We start from the raw sequence: 13,901 nt of genomic DNA, 5'->3' as shown, positions 1-13,901 counted from the left end.
AATTTTTCCCATTTTCTCGACTTTACTGTAGCAGTCGTAGTTTTTTTATTTTTCCGGCCGTTCACTGGATATTGATCGAAGATCCGAACAGTCAGATTGTAGCCAATATCAAGATGAATCTATTGGTATAAAGAAATAAAAAATCCAACGGTTGGATCACCGGGAAAGTGAGAATGAACGGACGAAATCTGCACAGAATTTTCTCTGTAATGTTCATCGTCTTCTTCGATTTGATTTCACGATTTTGAGCTCGTTTTTGTTAGTTTTCGAGTTGCTAAATGATAGTAGATGATGGGTAGAACATTTCCCTAGCTTTTGGTAGATTTTCGGCATATTTGGTGCAGATCGGAGTTTTTAAACCGCCACCGCCGCCGCCCTGTTTTTCTCCGATTGCCGCCGCGTCGGACCTCCGTTCCGATCATGGCTTATATCGTTGGAATCTTCTCATTGAGATCTACAACCATGCCAAAATTCATAATTTTTGGAGTTGATTTGCTCATCGCCGCCGCGTCGCCGCCGACCCCAAATTTTCCGGCGACCATCGAAGTGTTACCCAATTTTGATCGTCTTGACGAGATGAATTCAAATATCCAAGTTTTGAGTCGAGATTCAAAATTGTTAAGCGGTGAGAGCGCATTAAAGTTCGGAAATTTTTGGTCAAAGTTTGACCACAGTTGACTAAGGTTGACTTTTGACCATTATATGATTTTTCGCAGATTGAAAGCTAGTCGATGATAATTAGAGGCAGAAATCAGCAGTCTAAGGATTTGAGCTTTTTCAGATTGGAAAATTGAGGTATGAGCTGATGTGGATTTCGAAGGGAATGAATACTCGAGCGAGATTGAGGTTCTCGAGTTCCCGATTAAAATCACATACTTGCATGTTTATTTGATTATTTGATATTGACTGAGAATTTGACTGATTAATTGATTTTGATATTACTTAAAAGACATGATTTTGTTTATATGAAATTGTTTGAATTAATTGATGCATATATTCGAATTGAAAAGCATGAGTTTGCTTATTTGGAATTATTTCAATGATTTTTGATATTATATTCATGATTTTGAATATATGAATTAATGAGATGACATCTACGATATTTTGATGTCTGAATAAATAGAATTGTCGTTTTAATTTGATTTAATTGCATCTGTTTCATGTGCATTCATCTTGAGCCTAAATCCATTGATTTTGAAATGGGCTGAGTTGCCCCGATAGGATTTAGACGATTCGGGAGCTATATTTGCGTGGCCTAGGTTGTTGAGTTACGCCTAGCGACCCGAATACTCATTATAGTTGCTCGAAGTCTAGAGGATTGAGATACGTATTGCCACCCCGATCGGGAGCGTAGGTGAGTTGATACGATATCTTGTTCTCGGGATCCCAACCGAAGTATTGAGTCTCCCTTAATTATCCGATTTGATAATCCCAATTTTTAAGCACATGCATTTCATATTTATTTATCATCGAAGAATGTTTATGTTATAACATGATTTTGACATATTTATTTGATATTGCATGTTACGTCGCTTTTATTGGGATTTTATTCTCACCGGAGTTATCCGACTGTTGTCTTGTTTTGTATGTGTACTTGACAACAGGTGGAGCAGGAGCTAGTCAGAGTCGACATGGTTAGCTTGGGATCGAATGATAGATGTGAGGCGTCGATTTAGAGTCGAATAATTTTTTAGAACTCGGTTATTTATTGAAGCATGCTTTTATTGTTGATTTATAATACTGCATGTATTTTTATACCCCGATTATTCTTAGAATTGATGTATGTCGAAGAACGAGTTTAAAATTGATTTTTATAGTTGAGCCCGAGATGGTCTCGCTCGAGCCGAATATTTTTCTACCGCTGGAGCGAGGCACTGTTCCTTTTAAAAAAAAAATTGGCTCATTTATTTGTCGATGATTGTTTTACTATTTGAAATTAGTTGATTAGAATCGAGGTCCTCACAATGCATTTGTTTCACTTGCAAGCCCAAGAAATATGTTAACTCACCAACCATGCTCATGTCAAATGTAGAAGACATACACTTCACAAAATCATCAACAAGTTTATCATTTGAAGCACAAACAATTATATCATCCACATAAATTTGGCAAATTAAGATATTACCTTGAGACTTTTGCACAAAAAAAGTCTTATCAACTTCACCTCTTTTGAAGCCAATATTGAGCAAGTACTCAGTAAGTCTCCCATACCATGCACGTGATGCTTGCTTCAATCCATACAATGCCTTTTTTAACTTATACACATAATAAATATGATTTGGATCCTCAAACCCTTTAGGTTGTTTCACATAGACTTCTTCATTTAGGATCCCATTCAAAAAGGCACTCTTTACATCCATTTGAAAAAATTTCATTCCCAAAGCAAAATTCGGACAGACTCAATGCGGGCTACAGGAGCAAAGGTTTCATCAAAATCCACCCCTTCAACCTGTGTGTACCCTTGAGCTACCAACCTAGCTTTATTTTTAATGATGTTTCCCGACTCATCAGTTCTATTATTGAAAATCCACTTAGTTTCTATGACATTACCATGAGCAGGACACGGTACTAAGTACCAAACATCATTCCTAACAAATTGTTCTAATTCTTCATGCATAACATTGACCCAAAACTCATCTTTTAAAGCCTCTTCAACCTTTTTGGGTTCAATGTTTGACACGAAACAAGAAAATCTTACCTGAGAACATGTAGAACTCATGCACAACAAACCTGTCATCTTTCGATAATCCACTTTCTCTTTTCTTCGAGTTTTCAAGTCTCCATGCACATCTCCAATGACCTGTGAGGTTGGGTGATTCTTATAAATTCTGCTTGGAACATTCTTTCCAGCTTTATTTACCTCACTGTTCTCATCAATGTTCTCATCAGTAGGCTTTTCAACTTTTGATTCTGGATTTTCTGTAAGAGGTGTTGTCGAAGGTGTTGGCAACACTCCTTTGACATCATCTAAATTTCCAGAATTATCCAGCAGATCATTAACTTCATCCTCAGCTGTTTTCTTCTTTAGATCTGCAAAGTCATCAAAAACAACATTAATTGACTCAAAAATAGTCCTTGTTCTCAAGTTATACATCCTATAGGCTCGGCTATTTGATGAATATCCCAAGAACATACACTTATCACTTTTTGCATCAAATTTAGCAAGATGATCCCTATCATTCAAAACGTGACATACACATCCAAAAACATGAAAATATTTAAGGTTTGGCCTCTTTCTCATGAGAATTTCATACGATGTCATAGTAGTACCATTCCTCAAATAAACTCTATTTGAAATATGACATGCAGTATTCAAGAATTCAGCCCAAAAACGTTTTGAAATTTTTTTCGAACTTAACATCACTCTTGTCATCTCTTGAAAAGTCCTATTTTTTCTCTCAGCAATTACATTTTGTTGTGGAGTTTTAGGAGCAGAAAATTCATGAGAAATACCTTTCTTATCACACAAACTTGCAAAAGAATAATTTTCGAATTCCTTACCATGGTAAGTACCAATTCTGATTACCTTCAGATTGTATAGGTTCAAAATCTTAGTGAGCAGTTTCTTGAAGGCATCAAATGTGTTCGATTTTTCTCTCAGAAAATTTATCCAAGTATATCGTGAGAAATCAACCACACAAACAAAAGAATATTTCTTACCTCCAAAGCTTCAACATCCATGGGACTCATCAAGTCCATATGTAAAAGTTCAAGGCAGCGTGTTGTCACAGATGTTGGCAACACCTCGTGTGACACCCTAGTTTGCTTCCCTTTCTGACACGCTTCACACACAAATGGAATACCAGATTTTAAGTTAGGCATACCTCTTACAGCATCTAACTTACTTAAGTTCTTTAATGTCTTGAAATTTTCATGACCCAATTTTTGATGTCATAGATCAAACTCATTAACTTTGGTGTGTCTACAAGACATCTCTTCTCCGAGTTGATAGCAGTTGTCGGATGACCTAGTACCTGTCATGACACAGAGATTTGAATCATCAAAAACTTTGCATAATTTTTTATCAAATTGCACATGTAGATTATCATCACAAAGTTGGCTTATGCTTATTAGATTTGCGGTTAATCCTTCAACATGAAGCACATTGCGAAGCTTGGGCAGACCAGCAACATTCAGAGTTCCCTTTCCAACAATGTTTCCTTTTGAACCTCCACCATAGGTTACTTTTCCACTTTTCTGTTCAACATAGTCAGTGAGAAACTTTTTGGAAGCTGTCATGTGACGAGAGCTACCGCTATCAAAGTACCATGCACCTGAAACATTAGTTCTCAAAGCAGTATAAATCATATGACATTGAATATCAGCTTTTGGTACCCAAATCTTTCGTACATAAGATCTATTTCTAGGGATGTTGTGGGGAGGTGTTGGCAACACCTTCGATGAAGATCTATACCTGTAGTCTTCCTGCAGCTTGAACAGTACGATTTAATATGACCAGGTCTATGACAGTAGTGACATATGTACCTACGTTTCCTTCTAGACATTGAAGGAGCAACAGGCTGTGGCTTTGGTTTTGGAGGATCAATAGGTAAGGCCTTTCTGCTTGAGCTTTCTGTACTACTTCTTTTTTTGACAAACACAGGGCCTTTCGAACTATCACCAACCTCAAATATGCTATTTTCAAAACCTAAACCAGTCGTACCATCTCTTCCCATCATGAGTAGCGAATCAAGCTTGGAAGTGCTTGAATTAAACTTGGCCAAAGTAGCATTTGATTTTCCGAGTTCTTTCTTCACTTGGCTTAATTCCATGTCTTTCTTACTCAGCATGACTTTCAGTCTTGACACATCAGCCTTTAAATCAGAATTTTCCTTTGAAAGAATAGTATTCATCTTATTTCTTTCAACCCAATTAGTATGTAACTCTTCAAACATCATCCGAGCTTCTTCCATGGACATTCTCTCTTCACCTGTATCATTATCACACATATTATCAGTAATGGAGGAATTCAAACAAACTGACCTTTGGGAGATGTTGCGGCCAGGTGTGGCAACACCTGCGGCAACACCTAAAGGATTGACTTGAAACTTTTTCTTGATTTTCAGTAGGGCAGATAAGGCAGTATGGCTTTCTTCATCTTCTTGTTCTTCTTCTTCAGACTCTCCATCACTCAAGGACGTGTTCATCCCTTTCCTAAGCATATTGGCACACTCATTTGCATAGTGTCCAAAACCTTGACAAGTATGACATTGAACAGTGTCCAACTTCTTTGACACAAACTTCTTCTTCCCTTCCAACATCAGTCGAGGCTTAGGAGTATCAACAGGTTTTCTTGGTGATTGTTCTGGTCCAGTAATCCTTAAAGGCTTGTTAGAGAACATTGGAGCCTTGAGTTTTTGATCCGTCTTTCTTGACTCTTTCATCTTCTTCAGATAATCATTGAATTTCCTAGTCATAAGAGAGATCGAATCATCTTCCAAGTCAGATTATTGAACTTCTTGATGAAATTGAACATACTCCTCGTATGAGGGTTTCGAGGCTTGAAGGGCTATTGATTTTCCTTTATCCTTCTCTTGTTCTGAATTGTTCATCTCAAAAACTTGAAGGATGTTAATCAGTTCAGTCATCTTCATCTTTTAAGTGTCTTTAATTTCTTCAAGCGCCCAAATCTTTCCATTAAATCTTTTAGGCAAGGATTGAAGAACCTTGTTCACCATAGTTTCACTAGCAATAGGTCCTCCAAGAGCATGTGCCTCTGTAGCTATCTCCCTAAGTTTCTTATCATAATCAGCAATAGATTCATCCTCATCCATCCTGATATTCTCAAATCTTGCGTTTAACAATCTCAATCTTGTTCTTCTCACGCTATCAGTTCCTTCACAGTGTTCTTGAAGAGCATCACATGCATCCTTAGCAACAGTGCAATCAGCTATGATTCCATACATCCTCATATCAACAGTTGCAAAAATTGCATTGAGTGCTTTAGCATTGTAGCTTGAACTTTGTGTTTCTTTAGCAGTCCAAGTTTCTTCTTGCTTGATGATATAGTCTCTATCTTCATCTAGCGTCTTTGGAGGAGTCCAACCAGTCAGAATACTTTGCCAAGCACGAACATCCATTGCTTTAATAGTATATCGCATCCTATTCTTCCATAGTGTGTAATTCGTGCCATCAAGGACCGGAGGTTTCAGGAACGAGTTCGCAACAGACGATGAGTCCATCTTATTCCCTGTAATAAAATAAACAAACCAAGATCAGTTCTTAGTGTATCAAGAATATGGCTCTGATGCCACTTGTAAGGGAATAGGGGTTGTACATAAACTATTTGAGGTGTTGTCACAAGGTGTTGACAACACCTACAATAACACCTTGAGTAATTTTCAGCGGAATATAATTAAAACGTAAATAAAATAAACAAGCAACCAAATAAATAGACTCAGATAAATAAGCAAGAGTATAAAATACTCTTGCAGCGCCTCAGGGCAAAACATCACTAGAAAATAATTCAAAGAGTTTTACAAACCCTAAAAGTAGTGATTATTGTAAAATTCAATTTCTCAAAACAAGTGAGAAAATAAAGAGTAAAAGTTCTCCTAAAACATTCTATATGAAATAGAATAATGAAAACAAAGTAAGGAGAAAAACTTGAAGCCAAAACACGTGAGACAATAACACTCTTCGATCAATAATCTTCGAGTGTTCTTCACGGCTTCAAGCAATCACGACCGAGAAAAGTCTTCAGAAGATCTTCAGTTCTCTAGTATGTATCCGTTCATCAATTTATTTGTCTCTCTCCAATATATAAACTAGAATCTTTCCTTGTAGGTGTTTCCTTGTAGACATAGGATTCTCTAGATCTTGTTCCTTTTTGATCAAGTCAAATCTACATAATAATGAAATTAAATCATTAGAGATAAGATAATAAATATTATGATAAACTTAATAATATCTCAAATCAAGTTATTCAAGGAAATGAATAACTTATATAAAATTACTTCATGTCCAAGAAAGGCAAAAGATATTAAATAAATTCTTTTCAAACTAGGATGATTTTAAGAAATAAAATATTTCTTTCAAACTAAGAGGAGATGGAAAGAGGCGATACACCAAAAGCAATCCAATGTTACATGAATCAAAGTGGTGCATCCAAAGAAGAGGCAGAAGAGCATTTGAGGGGTTTGATACGCAGCGCCTGGAAAAAGATGAAAAACAATTTGCACCAGAAAGATTATTGTGAATTTGCAGAAAGTGGTGCGGGTCTAAGTAGAATGTCGATGTATATATACGAGCATGGAGATGGGCATGGCAATCAGAACCCTCAAATCAAGAAACGTATTTTGAGTTTGCTCTTCGAGCCTTTCATCGTGTAGATTCATGAACTTGCATGTGTTTCATTCATGCTAGTGGCACGCATCACATGTTTATAACGTTGTTCGATAATTATCTAAACATAATGATTTTAATTATTTTGTCTGTATTTCTTTTTAACATGTAGTAGCCATCCAAAAATTTAAAAGAATGGATCTCTTATGAGACGAACGAATCAACCCCACACATATTTATAATAAAAATTTACCCGTCAGATAATCTCAGAGTTTTTGTGAATTTAAAAATACAAATAAAGATAGGATTGAACATAAAAATATAGATAGAAGGTCATTGTAGGAAACTTTTTTATTAAATAAATTATAACGAGGGTGTAGTTGTAAATTTAAGGAAAAATAAGTTTTTTGGTCCATTAACTTGTCCATGTTTTGATTTTGGTCCATTAACTTTTTCGATGTGGGTTTTGGTACACTAACTTTGCATTTTTAGTGTTTTTTGTCCAACTGCTTACGTGTCAATTTCTGATTGGTCCAAAAAATGACGTGGACCAATAAAAAGCTGACACGTATGCAGTTGGACCAAAAAACACTATAAATGCAAAGTTAGTGTACCAAAACTCACATCAAAAAAGTTAATGGACCAAAACCCAAAGGGGATAAAGTTATTGGACTAAAAAACTTATTTTCCTTATAAGATTTCACCAAATCATTTAGAAGTTGATTAGTATAGTTGGTCCTCAACTTTATAATAATAACTAGTATTCCCGTGCATAGTCTGTTTTTTTTCTAACGAAAAAAAAAGTGAAAACAAAAATTATAAAATTTTAAGAAATGGAAAAAAATACAGTGTTTCCGTAAACAAATAGTCACAAAAACTCATTAATTCATCATATGTATAAAGTGAGTGATATTTTCATAAATAAAAAACATATCAAATGACACAAAGTGGGTATTATTTTTGTAAATAAAAAAACATCTAATGACTAAAAAAAGATGATGTCATATAAAACGAGTAATTAATGTGTCTAATAATTTTTTTTTTTTGAGAATTAAGTTAAGATATAATTGTGTTGAGAATTAAGTTTTGGTGTTTATGAGAGATAAACTTATAGACAGATGAAATAAACTGATGCGAGCCAAACTGGTACGAGCTAAACTTAAGTGAGCTAAATTGAAGATAAATTATAGGACTAAATTGTATCGAAAAAAGAAGTGTGATTTTATGAGTAAAATTGTCTAACCGAGTCTTCAGGAAAAGAGCGACTTTATGAAGAAAAGCGCTAAACAGAAAAGAATGATTTTAAGCTAGCTAAACTGATCCCTTCGAATATCAACTGGACTGAAGATACTAAGCTGAGTCATAACTGTTATCTCAAAGACTTTACCAAGGTAGTATACTGATCTTTTGAACATATCACACTATATCAGTCTACCATCGCGATCATCAGTTTACCATCGCGCTTTAAATTGGATAAGGTTTTTCGTACTCTGCTTTGCAACGTATTGCCGTGATCCAAGAGAATGTCGGCCTCAGAGTATTTCGGTGAAAGAGACGAAGCAACGGGTATATTTCAAATCCTATCAAAGACATTTTAAATTAATGACCGTTTAAATCTGAAGCCTATAAATAGGCATCTTGATCAGACGAAGAACAATTTTGGCCAAACTCTTGCTCCTGAGAATATTTGAACATTCAAGCCTTCAAGTCTGTAAAGTTTTTTGATCAAGAAACTTGAAGCACAACACTAAAACTGTTACTCTGATCATTCAAAGGTCATCTTTGTGCAAGGTCAAATCGAGTTGTAACATTTGTATCTTATCAATCTAGGACTGCAACTGAGTTGTAACTAGAAGTTCTGAGATAGGTAGTCGTGTGTAAGTCCTAATCTTGGATCGGGCTTTTGCAAATTACTTGTAACAGTCAAAGTCTTCTAGTAATATCCTTCCGATGAGGAAAAAGGGCTGACGTAGGAGTGATTGAAATCTCCGAACATCCATAAACATCTCACTGTGTTTTTCATCAGTTTACTTACATACTATCAATCTTGCATACACATTTACATCAAGTGTTTAGAATCTTCCTCTTGACATATTTTCGCACATATATTGTTTGTCAACTTGCATTAGACACCAAGATAAATCTAGAATTCAATCACCAAACCGATTGAATATTTCGCTATCACCCCTAGGGGTGCAAATGAGTCAAGCTACTCGTGAGCAACTCGGTCAAAACTCGACTCGAGCTCGGTTTGACTGAGCTTGAGCTCGAGTAGCTCAAACATAAATCGAGCTCGAGCTCGAGCTCGGGTATCAAATATGTGTGTTCGAGTAGCACGCGAGCTACTCGATAACTTATATATATATAATGTAATATAATATAATATAATATATAATATAAAAATATATAATATAATTCATATAATACTATATATATATTATTTATTTATTCATATTTATTTATTTATATATATATATATATATATATATATATATATTTATTTATATATTTATTTATTTATTTTTCGAGCTCGAGTAACTCGAAATATACACGAGTCGAGTTCGAGTATGAAATTAGTTACTCAATCGAGCTCGAGCTTGAGTTTAAGTAGACAAATATAAGTCAAGATCGAGCTCGAGTAGTATGATACTCAACTCGGCTCGACCCATTTGCACCTCTATTCATCCCATTGGAACAATTTTAGAGTGTATTCACCCCCCCTCTCTACTCTAAACCGATCCTAACAAGTGGTATCAGAGCGGAATTTTTATCTTGCCTCTGAACACTATCTCAAGATGTCTTCATTCAAAAAAATTTATATGTTCTTTAAACATGACTTTGATGACTGGAAGATACGTATGCAAGCACATCTATCAGCTCTAGATGATGATATGTGGTTTGTCATCACTGATGGACCTCTTAACATTACCAAAGTAAACACTGCTATAGCTATCTCAAGTGGTGGACCACAATACATTGAGAAACCAAGGGTTGAATGGACTACCGAAGACAAAAAGAAAGCAAATCTTGACAATGTTGCTAAAGACATTTTCTATAAGACTCTTGACAAAAATACATTTAGCAAGATCAAGATATGTAAAACTGGAAAAGAAATTTGGGAGAAACTGATTCAGCTTTGTAAAAAAAATGAACAGACAAAAGAAAACAAGTTATCGGTGGCTACACAAAAATTTGACAATATCAAAATAAAGCCAGGAGAATCTATGACAGAGTTTGATGAAAGAGTCAGCATCATTGTGATTGAACTCAACGCGTAGGGAAAAACTTATCCCAATCAAGAAGTCATTCTAAAGGTTATTCGAGGTCTTCCCAAAGAGTGGGATGTCAAGACAATGGCTATGATAAAAGCAAAGGATCTGAACAAACTTGAATTACATGACTTATTTGCTGATCTAAAAACTAGAGAAGAAGATCAATCTACTTCTCAACTGACCAAAGATCTGGCATCAGTCAAAGTGGAATCTCCAGCCTCAATAGAAAGAATCGCTGAACAACTAAGCAGTGATTGTAGTGACCCTTACCCGGATCACCTACTAAATAAAACTTAGGCATGCAATTAACTTAATTAAACAGATATCAGAAAAAACTGCGGAAACATTACAAATACTACAATCTCAAGGCAAGGAATCTGTAAAAATCCAATTAGATTATACAACTATATCGAAAAGCTGTATCAATCCGATAACAACAGAAATAAAAACATAAGCGAAGCTCCAGCTGACCAACCGCTGCCTAGCCCCTCCTGGAACCACCCGCCTCATCCAATCGCAAACCTGCCCCATGGAATAAGGTGTCCAGAAACACTAAGTACGAGACGTGAGCATAAAATGCTCAGTACGAAAGTATGAGTATACATGCATGCAAAGTGAACTCCCTATAACTCGAGGTCAAAGATCAGATAACAGAGACAGACCGGGCCCTGGTATGTAGCACGCTGTGCCGTCGCTGCAGGAGGTGGCTCCCATACCAATATACCAGTGGATATGCCGAAAAATCGATGGAAGTCCATCCACTAACAGGATAGGGTACAACCCTACTAATATACATCTCAAAGGAGATAGCTCAATATGCAGATGAATGCAGCATAAATCAATGACATATAAATCATGCAGTCACATAATACATGCATACTCAGTCAGAATATCTCGAACAGTACTATCGTACCTAACACCGAAGTCTGAACTAAGCTGGAAGAAGATAACCCCTAGCTGCCTTAGGTCCAAGTCCCGACCCGACCTGGTCTCAAGACTGACCCGACCTGACCTCTCCCTTCAAACCCGACCTAAACTGCTCCTGGTCAAGCCCGACCTGAACTGCTCCTGGTCAAGCCCCGAGCTACTCCTTCCCGAACTCCCGAGCTACTCTTTCCCGAGCTCCCGAGCTACTCTTTCCCAAGCTCCCGAGTTCCCGAGCTACTCTTTGATCCGAGTAGAACTAAGAAGTGAGATGAAATGGTGTACAAATGACCAAACTCTCAACTTCTATTTATAGAGGATGAGCTGGGACAGGTGTCAATCGAGTGCATGACACCTAGCAGGACACTAATCGTGTTTTAGCTCCAGCCACGTGTCCATTCCCGACCTGAATACCTTGTGTTCATCCCATGACCGAACACTACCCTGGCCTTGCACATCAATTTCTTGAGCATCCTAAGCCCCGACCCGACCCGAGCCAAGCACAAACACATTCCCGAGCCCTAGCTCCAAGCCCGAACTCTAGCTCAATGCCCGAGCTATTGTTGAACAACCATGACCGACCCGAGCTACTCATGTCATGTGTTCTTGATCTTAACTTGTGCTCTTGTTAATAAAATATAATTAACCAATTAATCTAGTAAATTGGAACTGGGCTACTACATTCTCCCCCACTTAAGATATGTCGTCCTCGAAATAAGATCATAAGTACTGAATGTAAAACAAGATACAAACGTTCCTTTATTCAAACTGAAAATTTTACAAGATAAAACTGAATATAATAGAATCAAAACAACTCAGGATGTTCTAAACGCATCCTGCTCTCAAGCTCCCAAGTGGCTTCTTTAGTGCCTCGATGCTGCCACTGAACTAAAACCAAAGGAATGACTTTATTACGCAAGACCTTATCCTTATGATCCAGGATACGAATAGGTCTCTCCACGTAAGTCAAATCGGTATCCACCTGAACCTCAGACGGTTGCAAAATATGAGACTGATCCGCCACATACCGTCGCAACAAAGATACATGGAACACGTCGTGGATACTAAACAGATACGGTGGCAGGGCTAGACGATAAGTCAAATCGCCAATGCTCTCCAAAATCTCAAACGGACCGATAAATCTGGGAGACAACTTGCCCTTAAGGCCAAATCTGAGAATTCTGCGGAAAGGTGACACTCTCAGAAATACTTTCTCCCCAACATCGAACTGCAAAGGCCTACGCTTGGTATTAGCATAGCTGGTCTGACGATCCTGTGCAGTCTTAATCCATTTCTTGATCTGATCAACAACATCTGCTGCCTGTTGGACTAACTTTGGTCCCTCAGCCTGTCTCTCCCCCACTTCTTCCCAGAAGAGTGAAGTATAACAACGTCGCCCATACAACGCCTCAAAAGGTGCTATACCAATACTAGTATGATAGCTGTTGTTGTACGCGAACTCAATCAAAGGCAAAAGATCTTGTCAGGCTGAACCAAAATCCATAGTGCACACTCGAAGCATATCCTCCAAAGTACGGATAGTGCGCTCTGACTGACCATCTGTCTCCGGGTGATAAGCAGTACTCAAACTGAGAGTAGTACCCATCGCACTCTGAACACTCCCCCAGAACCTAGAAGTAAACCTGTGGTCTCGATCACTGACAATGCTCACAGGCACTCCATGAAGTCGAACAATCTCCTGAATGTACAACCGCGCCATACGATCCACAGAATACCCTCGGCTATAGGCAATGAAATGTGCTGACTTGGTGAGTCAGTCTACCACCACCCAGATAGCATCACAGTTCCTCGAGGCCATTGGCAAATGGGTGACAAAATCCATCGTGATCAACTCCCATTTCCACTCAGAAATAGGCAGACTGTGAAGCAAACCTCCAGGTCGTCGGTGTTCTGCCTTGACCTGCTGACAAACCAAGCATCTCGAAACATACTGATACACACTGCGTTTCATTCCTTTCCACCAAAAACGAGTACGTAGATCCTTGTACATCTTGTTGCTCCCTGGATGAATACTCAACTTAGTGCGATGCGCCTGAGACAAAATATCATCTCGCAACTCTTCATCCTTCGGAATCACAAGCCTACCAGACAAACACAGAAAACCATCTGACTGATAGTGAAATCCAGACGTACTACCCTCGTTGGCTAGGCGAGCCAAACGTTGGGTCTTCGAATCAGACATCTGAGCATCTCAAATTCGCGAATACAAAGCTGGCTCAGATAAAATTGCAAACATCTTGATACACTGCATACCTTTTTTGTGCTTGAAGGTATACCCTGAAGAACAACAATCCTCGATCGCACTAGACATCGAACAAGTCTGCAGTGCGGAAAGACGCACCTTGCGACTCAAGGCATCAGTAGTGAGATTAGCAGCTCCAGGATGATACTTAATCTCGC

The 13,901-nt window shown here is 37.7% G+C and overlaps 1 long non-coding RNA gene across 2 annotated transcripts in view; it reads left to right on the top strand.

Annotated features, from left to right (window-relative positions):
• The first annotated feature begins 524 nt into the window (after positions 1-524).
• The window catches only part of LOC140859799 (uncharacterized), a 94,394-nt gene continuing 81,017 nt past the window's right edge, over positions 525-13,901 (top strand). For both annotated transcript variants that reach the window (XR_012143537.1, XR_012143536.1), the window contains exons 1-2: positions 525-625; positions 717-795. This is a non-coding gene — a long non-coding RNA (uncharacterized lncRNA). The remainder of the gene's footprint in view (positions 626-716; positions 796-13,901) is intronic.

The sequence above is a fragment of the Henckelia pumila genome, chromosome 4, assembly GCF_033568475.1.
Source record: "Henckelia pumila isolate YLH828 chromosome 4, ASM3356847v2, whole genome shotgun sequence".
Classification (NCBI taxonomy): domain Eukaryota; kingdom Viridiplantae; phylum Streptophyta; class Magnoliopsida; order Lamiales; family Gesneriaceae; genus Henckelia; species Henckelia pumila.
Note: the sequence above shows the minus strand (reverse complement) of the source record. Positions and strands in the feature narration are given on the sequence as shown.